The following is a 13226-nucleotide window of genomic DNA, read 5'->3' as shown; positions in this document are numbered from 1 at the left end:
CAGAACCAAGTTGTTGATGTTTACCGACAGCTGCGACACGGGGGGGGGGGGGGGGGCACGTGTTTAATGTATAGGCTGGGGGGCACGTGTTTAATGTCCAGGCTAGGGGGTGGGGTGATGTTTACTAGTAGCAAAGTGATTCCGAGGATTTTGGTCTCAAAGGTCTTCCACCCCCACCTCATTTCCTCAGAAACTGTCGTGGGGGGGGGGGGGGCAGGTGTTTAATGTCCAGGCTAAAGGGGGGGGGCACGTGTTTAATGTCCAAAATTTTGGGGTGGGGGCGCTGATGTAAACTAGAAGTAAAGTGATTTCTAGGATTGTTTCCTCAGAAACTGTCGTGGGGGGGGGGGGTCGGTTACTCCAAGGAATATTGTCCGTCAGAATCACATCTTTCCGTTCCCTCTGGATTGATTCAGTTCAATTTACCCTGTATTTACAGTATCATCTTTTTCGTGTAATTTCAATAATGGAACAAACATCTGATTCCAAGTCAGTAAATAGATTGTAATCGGCTAACTTCATCTACAGATTACTCCTCGTTCAATGACTTCTGATAAGCGTTGAATCTACATGTATGTCGAATTGAGTTATGTACGAGAAAATAAAACCGTAAAAATTGAGAATCATTAGGGTTGATTTTTTGAATACAGAAGTTAATTAGGAATACAGCTACGACATACATCTAAACCCACATCTAACAAACACAAATGAGACGAATTATCGGCCACACTAGTAACAAATCTGAATTTATATCTCGGCAAAATCCTTACAAAGTATAAAATAATGGACAATTTTTGTCTGTATTTTGTACATCATTCTCTTCATGGATGGGGCAGGTAGCCATGTGTCCGTAACGGAAATGGTCCTTCTTCTCCAGAGGGAGGTATACGTAATAGCACCATACTGTAGTCCCCGAATAGAGGGAGTTTTAAGTAATAGTACCAGACTAGTCCGCGAATAGAGGGAGGTAAAAGTAATAGTACCAGGCTGTAGCGCCCGAATAGAGGGAGGTAAAAGTAATCGCACCAGACTGTAGTCCCCGAATAGAGGGGGGTAAAAGTAATAGGACCAGACTGAAGTCCCCGAATAAAAAATTAAATCGTTTATGGTGTTCTATAAATTCAATCAATAGAACACTTGTGCTTTATAAATCTTATCAATAATGTATAGGAAAACCAATTTTCTGTGTTTTATATAGCTATTAAAATAATTTGAACAGTGTCAATTTCCTTATTAGAGTCGGGATTGAAATCCCGATAGAATAAAATAAACACCAGCAAAAAATCTATTAGAAATACATTAACACGGGATCGGAATACTGCGGCCGGAACTAGAAAAGGATATTTTCTTTGAATGTCGACATTGCGAACCACACGAGTGACAATCAATTGATTCGTTGATGGCAATTCTAACACAGTCAAATAGTTTTTCCATATTATGCAACAAAATAAAATATTCCTTTCACTCTGGAAAAACACAGTTATAAAATCAATAAAAAACATGATAGAGCGATTAATAGCCTAATTGCTCCTATTTTTGTAGGAATGCTTCAATATTTAACACTGTCCCAGTGTCAAGGTGAAATGATTCCACCCGCTAATAAGATGCAGTGTCGTAAAAAATCAATGTACACCAAATGAAAGAGTACATGTACTAGTATATAACCACTTTGTGTTTTAATGTGTCTCACCTAACAGGTGAGATATCTAAGTTTAAAAACTATCCCATAGGAAAATAATATTTCCCATAAGATTTTCCTAGAAGCAATATTGAAATCCTATAGGATTTTCTAAAGATCCTATATTTCGTCTAGGGTGGATTAATACAAGTTCTGAATTATATTTTTGCCCGATAACAATCACAATTTCCTTTGTCTTTGAGCATTTTGGGGAGTTGGTTACCGTCTTCCTTGGAATTAAAAATAAATGAAATAATTTACAGTCTCCGGGTTGTGCACTTCCTTTCCTTTGTGATTGGTTGAAAATACATGATGTGCAAATTTACATTTATTTCATTGGTTGAAATTCTGTTCGGCGCAAGGGAGATAATTTTCTGATGATCTTTTTCACGTACGACTTGACAAATTTGGTAGATTTCAAATCTTAAAAAGTGAGAAAACGAAAAAGCAATACATATTGCTATGAATGAAATTCAGCCTTTGGTTTTCAGGTCCACCTAGTTGAAAGTAACATTCTACAATATCTATTGAAATTATTTGTTTTTCTTTTAGCATTGTTTATTCAAATACAAAAAAAAATTGATGCGGTATGCCTAATATCGGTAAAGTTATTTGCACCTTAGATAGATAAATGCAGTGGGATAACTTTGATTTTATCAATATAATAAGAGTCTACGACCCTACCTTAGATCTCTTTCACCCTACAGTCGATCTCAACCTACAAGCTCGGGTACACAGTTCTCAACTTTAGACACGCAGGCTTAAACGACACATGACATAAAATTTTTCGGATAAATCAACTCGCCATGCTATGTAGAGGAAGGTGACATTTATATAAAAAAAAGAATTAAACTGTCTTTGATAACTAATTGCTGTTTAGGGTTTGTTCTAAAGACGGTAAGCTTTTTTAAAAAAGCTTAACTTGTTTTAATTAACTCTCCTATGCAGTTACTCTGGCAAACCGAAAGTGAAACAGTGTTTGGACCTCATGCAGCACAAATCATCACCACTTACAAAACTTAGACCTTGAAAATAATAAATAAACGTGGTGTTATGTATGCTGAAACATTGTTTTTCAAGGAAACAAATTTATTCATAAATACCTTGAAAATAGTCAGATTTAGTACGAACAATTTAGATATTTTTGTAGTCGTGTGTATTCCTACGCCAGAGTTCTATATAATCTCGTTCAACTAGACGCTCGGCTGTCTCCGTAAGTCTCCGACAAGAGTCTCTCTTGGTAGTCGGAGAGCCGAGCGTCTGGTTGAACGAGATAAGAGTTCAATATGGCTTGGATCCAGACTTGTGTACACTTTTTAGAAATATTTCGATTACTGATACATAGTTTGTTGGAATTGATTCTACCTTTAAATATTACACCACATCATGGATACCTTTAAATATTACACCACATCATGGATATGGGGTTTTCTCAAAATTCTTGTCGGAAAAGTTCGAGAATTATATATATAAAAAAAATTGCGTAATTCAAATACAGATTAGAAACCACTTACCATGCATAATAACGTATTGTTGATTTTAAAATAAATAATAATCGATAAAATCAACTCCCGTCAGTGCCTCAGTACTTGGATTATGACTTGTTGTTTTGTGTGTTGCCATAGTTACGATTTCCCCTACTTTCAGGTCGGCGCGATCACAACGTTAACCCTAACAGACTCAGTGCTACGTCTGAGGGTTCGTTCTCAATGTATACTAGCGCGCCTCGTATAATCCTATTGACAGCGTTTGGAATCAAGGGCAAATTATCCAGTCTAGATGCGATATTCTCGTTCAATCAGACGCTCGGCTGTCTCCGTAAATCTCCGACAAGCTGCTTGTGTGAGATTTACGGAGACAGCCGAGCGTCTGGTTGCCGGAGACAGTCGAGCGTATGATTGAACGAGACTAAGATGTTGGATAAGGACCCATCTAATTAATTAATTAATTAATTGCGAATGTAAACAATAGGTCAGAGAGGGGACCCCATCACACCAGTAACAACGTTTTGAACAAAATGAGGCACAGCTTTCAAGACTCATCGGCGGATCCAGAATTTGAAGTTAGAGGTGGCGCCAGTTTTAAGCAGTCTTCATATTTAGACTTTTGTGATATTTCTTCCCGTGATAATACTTAAAAAGGAAATAAAATCATTTACGATTTAAAAGGTTTGCAGATTTAAGACCTGTAGAAATCTCATGAAAACCATCTGCCTTACAGAAATATTAGAAACATTTCCTTTTTTTTTTTACGAATGGCTGTAAATTAATCGGTATAAAAAAGTCTACTTCAACGGGACGATGAAAATGATGTTTAAAAAGATATCGATGACAGCTTGTATCATAATAAACATGGAAGAGTCGTTAAAATCACAAGTATAACCAATTATTTAAAGGTGGGTGACCGATCACACTTTCTATTGTAACGGGGCCGTCAAGGGGTTTAGTCTCGTGCATACATGTATGTGTGATCCGAGTTCAGTTCAGTTCAGTTTATTTTCACTCAACACCATATAATGGTACAAGAGGTACATAAGAAGAACAAACATATTTACATATATACAATTTAGTTGTAAAGTTCAAGTAAGTAAGTGGGGTGAACGAACAATATGATTAATTTTTGAAATAAAGAAGCACAGTTTTCTTAATGTGATATAATCGACTGAAGACATGATTTCATAAAACTTTTTAGTGCATGTTAGGAGAAGAACAGTAATATTTATCTAAAAACTGACTTCGTAATTTACTTAATGCCTTGCATTCTAATATAACATGAAATTCATCACCAATTTTGTTACAATTACACAAATTACAATAACGTTTACTTCTTTCAACAATACCCCACCTTCCTATTTCAACCGGAAGATGATGATTTTTAGTTCTAAACTTAACTAATATTTTTCTTAATTTACTGGGTAACAAGAGTAAGTAGCGTTCACATTCAAAATTTGTTTTATAAATTCTATATATAACACCCTTAGTCGATTCCTGAATATCGTTATGCCATTTTTGTAAAAATTGATCTCTTAACCTTTGGTTAATAGTTGTCTTAATCCAACTGGAGTTATAATGGTACGATTCATGATCACACCATAAATTTGAAAGCCCACATTTATCTAAAACATTTTTTAAAGAGCATAGCCATGGATTTAATATTTGTCCCTTATCAAAAAGAATACGTACATACATATATATGATTTTGCTTAACTTGTTTTCACTGCTATTGATTATGTTGGCCCAGAATGAAATCATTCTAGTAAAAATGGTTATATACAGAGGAAATCGTCCAGTTTCGCCATATACCATATAACTAGGTGTACAACTTTTCAGATTAAGTATATGTTTCAAATATTTTAAATGGACACGTTCAATAATTTCAATATTTTCATAACCCCAGACTTCGCATGCATACAATGAAACTGGTACAACAATTTTATCAAATAAATCTAATTGACACTCAATAGGTAAATTAAAAGTTCTTATCTTCCTTATAACTCCATACATTGATTTCTGTGCTTGCTCACATAGCCGTTTTTTTGCTTTGAATAATGAACCTGTTCTTGAGAAAATTACACCGAGATAATTAAATTCCTTAACTATTTCAATAGGTAAACCATTATATGAAAAGACATATTTGGGTTGACGACCTTTAGAAAATACAACAATTTTTGTTTTACAAATATTAACAGTAAGTTTCCACGTATCACAGTATCTATAGAATTCATTAAGGGCAAACTGTAAATCGTTTGCAGACTCAGCTAAAATAACAGTATCGTCTGCATAAAACAGGATAAACAATTTTAAATATAAAAAAAGTTCCTTTTCAATTCCCTCAGTAATTGTAGACAGTCCAGTTATGTTTTTATCTAACAAATAATCTTCTAGATCATTTATATACAAGGAAAACAAGAATGGAGATAAGCTTTCTCCTTGTCGTACACCGACATTACAAGTAAAAAGATCAGATGAAAAACCATTAATACATATTTTTGATTTTATACCTTTGTACATGTTTTTTATGTATGTAAAACATTTACCATTTATTCCACTTTTAAGAAGTTTGTACCAGAGCCCATCCCTCCATACTGTATCAAAAGCTTGTTTGAAATCTACAAATGCACAGAATAATTTCTTTTTACTGTTGATCAGTGTGTGTGTTAAAAACTGCAGAACTAGAATATTGTCAAGTGTGGAAAACCCTTTCCTAAATCCCGCCTGACTTTCTTTAATAAGTGAAATATCATCTGCAAAATGTTCAATGCGTGTTCCTAAAATATTAGTAAATACTTTCCCTAAGCAACTTAATAAAGTGATTGGTCTATAATTTTCTGGATTAGATGGGTCACCCTTATTTTTATATATTGGTCTAATAATGCCTATTAACCATTCCTCTGGGACAATACCAGTATCAAAAATAATGTTGAACAAGTTTTCATACAGTGGTAAAAAATTCGACATTGTAGTTTTAATGTGTTCGTTCATAACATTGTCATAGCCAGGGGCTTTGTTGTTTTTTAAACTATTAATTGAATTCACAATCTCTTCCCTAGTGATAGGGCTATTAAGTAATTCGTTCACCGTATCCGATTGATCAATAATATTATCACATGTTTCAGCGCCTTCATTTTCATTCAATATTTTAAAAAAGTGATACAATGTATCAATATCCGCAGAACATTTTTTTGTCTTATTTGAATTGTTAAGAATGTTCCAGTATTCTCTAGTATTCGACGCACGTAGATTCTGCAATTTATTTGATAAGTCCTTTCTGTATTTCTTTAAGGATTCGTCCATAACTGTTTTATAATGTTTACTTGTTAACTTTAAGGTGGCCTTATTTTCTGTAGATTGATTGCGGCTGTGCATACGCTTCGCTAAATGAAATTTCTTCCTTGCTGTCTTACATTTGGAGTTAAACCATGGTTTATCCTTAGAATTTACAGGAGCACTATGTTTTTTCCCAAAAGATTGTTCTGCCGTTGTAATGAATAATTTACACAATTTTGTCATCACCGTTTTAATATTTTCCTCATTCACGATATTTGATGTCTTTAAATGTAATAGTTCGTCAGTGATCCTTTCGACGGAGGAGTGATCTAACTTTTCACGGAAAACGTCTGCATTGTTTGCTGACCAAAGTTTCACAGTTGGTTGGTTTTTCGCAGGTAAAGAATTAACAATTGAAGCGGTGACATTTGTCTTGATAGAAAAAGATATAGGCTTATGTACATCAGAAAATAAATTACAAAAGTCTACAACTTGAAAATTACATAGATACTGAAACAGCTCTAGACTACATAAAACATAATCTACGGTACTACTGTTTTTGCACGTGAGTGCACCAACACCAATATCATTACCAACTCGACCATTTGCAATAAAAAAATTGTTATTTTTACAGAAGTCTATCATCTTATAACCAAAATTATTACATACAGTATCCATGGCAGCTCTAGATATAGGGATTCCTAAAGTTTCAAAATAAGAGGCGCAATCAATGTTTTCAGTAACAACATTATGTTGTTTTACATTTGTTAAAAAATCATCAGGTTCAACAAAATCACCAAGACGACCAACTCGGGAGTTAAAATCTCCCATGAAACAAAAATAATTCGAGTCTTTAGAGAAATTAAAAAGCTCTTGTTCTATTTCCATAAAACTGTCATTAGATGAATATTTGCTAGCCTCTGGAGGTATGTAAACAACTCCACAGATTACATCTTTATCAATGTTGAATAAAACCTTGCTTATCTCTAGCCACATAATAAATTTACAGTCATTATCTATTACATTTATATGTTTCGCAATATTGTCTTTGATAGCTACGATTATCCCGCCCGATCTAATGTTTGAGAGTTTGTGTCTATTTTTCATATAGGTTACAAAGCCGGGTATTTGTATAGAATCAGTATCATCTGTTTTGGTTTCTGTGAAACTTAAAATATCATATTCAGAAATAAGGTTTGCAAATTCATCGTAATGAAGTCTATTTTTTAGTCCACATACATTTAAAGATAAGAATTTAAGTGAGCACTGAGTCTTAGGACACCGGATCCGCTCCCCCGCGCATTCCTAGCGTCCGTTACGATCAGGAGTTGAACCGTAGCGCGCTCTTTTGTTTTCACGTCTGCTACCGTGTACACTGCTGTCGTATTTTGCATCCCCTTGGGTCCCTAGGGTTTCTTCTGCCTTGTCTTCCGGGTTGTAGAGTTTACCGTCAATGTATAACTTGTCAACCACAAGCCTAACGTGGCTGTGTTTTTGTCGTGCGAGTCTCAGCACTGGGTAGAGCTTCTTACGTCTCTCTTCAATTTCAGGTGGGAATTGCTCGTTAACCCAAATATTTGTATTTTTAAGTTTCTGTGGCGCACGACGACGGACGAATTCCCTGTCTTTGAAGAAACTGAATTTGGCAATGATGTTACGGGGTTTTGTTTTGAATTCGTCAGGTTTCCCCATGCGATGAACTCTTTCGAAGGAAATATATTCATCAATTTTCAGTTTATTTTCGAGAAAGTGGTGTAAGACTGCCTCACAGTCTTCATTTGGGGTTTCTGGAATGCCACTAAAGATCAGGTTGTCACGCATTGACCTACTTTTTAGATCAATAATTGAACTTTGCAACTCCTCGTTCTTTTGGACAATCGAATTAACACTTCTTTTCAAATTTTCTTCAAGATTTCTGGTATTAGTTTTTATAGACTTTAACTCGCTTTCGTGATTTTTTTTCAAAAGGATAACGAGTGTATTCAGTGTTTAAAAATAATTTTATTCCGTAATAAATAACAGACATAAATAAATATGAACGTAAGCTAAAGAGGTGTGAAACAGTATCATATAAAAATCAAAGGGAGTGTGATATTTACCGTTAGTAATTAAAGTTGAATATGATATTTAGCCCCAGTCCCCGTAAGTACGTATACGCGTCTGTATCTGCTCTATCAAAATTAAAGACTGAATGAATACACCCCGATCGGTCGGGCTCTAAACAGACCCGGCACGCGCATGCCACGCCCGGTCGGGTCTAAGGAAAATAACTCTAAGATAAAAATAAATCACACTATATATGTACGTTACATCATGGGTTTTCTTCATACTACGCCGTTGAAATAATGTAGAGAAATTCCATGAATGTCCAAATAGTTGATAATTAAAACGAATCGCAAGTTATACATTTTCTTTCTCAGAAGGAGTATGGTTTAAATTAATTTTGACAGTTTAAGGGGGTGCCTCGGGTGCGCCCCTCCCATTGAATCCGCCACTGGTACTTTCAATACTTTGATTCCTATTTAGAATTTTCTGCCTAGCAACCCCCCCCCCCCCCCCACCAAAAAAAAAACAATCAGAAAGAAATTTTTAAATAAAAATGCTATATACGTACCTCCTTTAAAGTGAAAGAACGTGTGCAGCTTTCAGTACTTTGATTTTTAGCGTGCTGTACAAAACTTTTTTTTTTAAGTAGGAAAGTATAGAACTAAAAATAGAAATAAATTGCACCTGAGACTTTATTCAATTAAAGTGATTTGATTCTCGAATATAACGCGGAATATAATTCAAAATCATTAATTCAACATTGTTCGAAAATACACGAGCGGTTCTAGGGGTTTCTGGTGTTTCGCGTCATTAGCCATTACCGCATTCTTGTGAAGTCACGTGATTTAGCCAAGTCGTCGATGTTCGTCTGTTCATCATGATCGTTGATTAGCCCGAGAACGTTATTGTAAGTTTTTGTCTTTGTTTATTATTTTACTTATATACTTATCATTACACCTACTGATTGTCTCGTGATGTTTGGCCCAAAGAGCCATTTTTGTGGAGTTTCCACAGAAGGAAGCGGGTATTCCCTAATTTTCCAAATGACGGAAACTACCGATATAACATTTGATTATTACGCTAGAATCTACAGACATGACCCTCTGATGTTTTACACATTTGTTTTACACAACAAAGTATATTTATTTATATCCACAGTGACAAACTTTCGGTTTAATCACTGCATAAAGAACGATAACTCTTCCAACCGTTTCATTTGGAGCGCATTTCAATTACAGCGTATTCAAAAAATGTAGCAACTATAAGAAAGCTACGCTTGAGTAATTGAAAATAGTGTGGGAAATGTGTTACGTCACAATACAGTTTCTACAAAACAGTCAGGTTTCTCATTCCCTGTCAGGTCAGACAGTTTTGTTGAATGATTATTTGCAAAATTGTAAAATATTTATTTTATATATCACCAGGTAAACAAGTGTGTGACCGTCAGTCAATATATCGGGTCTCAATAGCTCAGTGGTGTGACCGTCAGTCAATATATCGGGTCTCAATAGCTCAGTGGTGTGACCGTCAGTCAATATGTCGGGTCTCAATAGCTCAGTGGTGTTACCAGTCTGGGCGGACTCCGAAAACGGAGTAAACGGAAGTGATTTCTCAAAAGAAAAATACTCCGAAAAAGGAGTTCGGCGCATGCGCAGTTAATCAAAATATTCCATTTTTACGTGAAAACAGGGCACTCAGGAAAATTGATTGTGCAAAGCGGATTATTCATATGCAGGTCTGAAAATACGTTTAAATGCTTTATAAGACATGTTTCAACAGAATGTATTTGGCAAAAATATACGTTCGTTGGGCAAATCAAATTTTATTTGCTGTCAAAGTTGGTCAATTCTGTTTCCGATGACGAAGCCAATAAAGTGAATAAATTAATGTTTTTTCCATGATTTCACTATTATTAAAGATAATTTATGTGCTAGGGTGTGAAATAAACTATTACTGTTAGTTTTTTTTATCCCGTTTGTAGTCATTACACCGTTCTTTTGTTCATGCACTGACTCGCCAAGTCGGCACTTCTTAAAACCTTGTATACATCGTAATTTTGTCGTATTTAAAAAAAAACATCATCTATATTAAAGGCTTGAATACTGACATTAGTGCAACAATTAATTTTCAATTTCCACACTTCCAAGTCTTAATTTGAAGTCTGATTTTCTTATCTTATAAGTCCTGGTCGACCACGTATGAGTTTTAATAATTCTATGTATTTTTCCTGTTGTTTATCGAAACATTTCCACTTTTTTTAAAAGTATTTTTTTAAGATTAATCATTTCTGAGTCGTTTCCATATTTTTTTTCACGCTTCTGAAGGATTTCAATCTATTTTTCAATCACGATTTTACGGGAAAGGGAGGCAACTCTCCATTATTTACATTAGCTACAAAACGGAAATTGAGAAAATCGCAATGCATGACGGTGCCAAATACTCCGTTTTCGGAGTTTACTCCTTTTTCGGAGTCCGCCCAGACTGGTTACCGTCAGTCAATATGTCGGGTCTCAATAGCTCAGTGGTGTGACCGTCAGTCAATTTATCGGGTCTCAATAGCTCAGTGGTGTGACCGTCAGTCAATTTATCGGGTCTCAATAGCTCAGTGGTGTGACCGTCAGTCAATATTTTGGGTCTCAATATCTCAGTGGTTAAAGCGCTGGCACGGTACGCCAGAGGCCATGGGTTCGAGTTCTGGTCGAGACTTGACTCTTTACCACATGTAACACAGAGTTGGCAAAATAACCTATAAATTCATCAGACACTGTGGCCTGTAAATTTTCAAGATTTGCATAATAGTAACCTATGTAAAAGAATAATTTTTAAAAAATTAAATATTAGGGTTAATGTGAGTAATATTAGCTGAATAAATTCTTCCATACCATGAGCACTGCCATATTGGCTGCCGTTTTGTTTGACAAAGTTAACTCAATTGTTAAATGGTTGTCGTTCATCGGTGACCGTGTTTCATACCATTTTTAAAATGCCTCCAAACTTGTAACGTATGTCTTGTTTGATTGATAGTGCTGGATTCAAAATACCATCAATTTTCCCCACTTGGTGACAGTCTTGTTTTTGTCAGCAGCCCGCTAAATCCAGACACCAGTTGCTTTGCCGGCATCAAAGGCATGCCGCCGAAACTCCTACGCAGTACAACAGTAGTAGAGCTGGCTAGGTCGCTTTGCAGGCATCAAAGAAATGCCGCTATCTTAACAACAAGTATTCATTCACATAGATTTAGGCCAAAAAATAAAATATGTGTGTTTCCGGTTTCCCGACCGACCCTATTTTTTATGCGCCGACCCTAACACTTTTTATTCCAAATCCAGATTACCAACCGTAATCGGTTTAAACAATAGAGTCTTTACAAATCAGAGTTCAAAAAACGCTTGTAACAATCAATAACACACCACTTATCAAAGCGTTTTAAAGATTTGACAGCATGGATGAAAGTTATCCTTGGTTATTTTAGCTAAATTATCAATGCAAGAAATAGTTTCATAGGGCAGTGGTGCGTTATAAATTAATATAAAGATGTACAAGGAAAAAGCAGAGGCAATTTTTTTTTTTTTTTCTGGGTGTGGAGACTGCAGACATCGTAAGTTTTTGAATAGGCCTATAGAAACAAGCAACACAGGCACCTAAATTCTTATCAATCAGTCGCTTAATAAGTCATACATCGAAAAATAATACCCCTACTATATATAAATACACAAGGTGTGCAACGCCAGTTTGACCCCCTCGTTGATTCAGACGTCAATTGGTCACATAAATCAGATATGCCTACCGGTTTGTGTGTAACACTGAGTTCAAATGTTATATTTCTCACTATACATTTCGTCCTAAAGTTTAAATCCAACGCATTGCTAATGCTATCAACTAAAATTCATGCAAACTTTGAATTTCGTCTCGAGGCTCGATAGCCATCAGCTGACGTCACGAAATTTCAACTCCGCACTGAATGCTCTAATACATAAACTTTAATGTATAATACAGGTAACTCTCAATGGCTCGAACTTTGATCGCTCGAAGTTCTTGATCGCTCGAAGTGAGTCTAGGGTCCCGATTTTTTCCCCTATATAACTTAGCAGATTTACTCTTGATTTCTCGAACTCTTGATCTCTCGAAGTCAAACTGCAGTCCCGTTGTTCATATTATATAGTTTCTTACTCTCGATACCTCGAAGTCGCTGTGTATCTCCAAGCGCTATACCTAATTAACACCTACTTGGCCATTTAAATAGCTCCAGGTGTGTCACGAGTTGTTTATTCAGAAGACACTTGTCCTGCAAGGTGATAATTGTTTGATAATGGACTATACCAATACATGTACCTAATTTATAATTAACTGTTTTACAAAATTTGGAGATGCAGTGAAAATGAGAAATTAATTAAATTGAGACGAAACATGGTCAAAATTTAGAATTATAAAACTGTAAAAATTAAGCTTATCAGCATCATTGTGACAGTCATAATAATGATTATTGCTGAACAACTTCTTACAGCTGGTGAAGGACCCGTACAGTTGGAACAATGAGTGATACTCGGTTATCACATTTATGACATGTCGATCGTCTTGCAGTCCAGTTGTATCATGTGTATTGAGCAATCTGGTCTTAATATGATGCATGAAATAAATAACTATCATGAATTTATTCAATTGTTGATTGTATTTAGTTTTAAAAACATCCAGTACTGTATATTTTACTGAAAGAAAACGTTGTTTAATCAGGTGCG

General features: G+C 35.5%; 1 protein-coding gene across 1 annotated transcript in view; it reads left to right on the top strand.

Annotated features, from left to right (window-relative positions):
• The first annotated feature begins 9294 nt into the window (after positions 1 to 9294).
• Positions 9295 to 13226, top strand: part of LOC128171010 (uncharacterized) — a 555905-nt gene continuing 551973 nt past the window's right edge. The window contains exon 1 of the mRNA XM_052836772.1: positions 9295 to 9397. The gene's annotated coding sequence lies outside the window, so the exon portion shown is untranslated. The remainder of the gene's footprint in view (positions 9398 to 13226) is intronic.

This window comes from Crassostrea angulata, chromosome 2, assembly GCF_025612915.1.
Source record: "Crassostrea angulata isolate pt1a10 chromosome 2, ASM2561291v2, whole genome shotgun sequence".
Taxonomy (NCBI): Eukaryota; Metazoa; Mollusca; class Bivalvia; order Ostreida; family Ostreidae; genus Magallana; species Magallana angulata.
The sequence above is the reverse complement of the archived record's forward strand: the minus strand, read 5'-3'. Positions and strand labels throughout refer to the sequence as shown.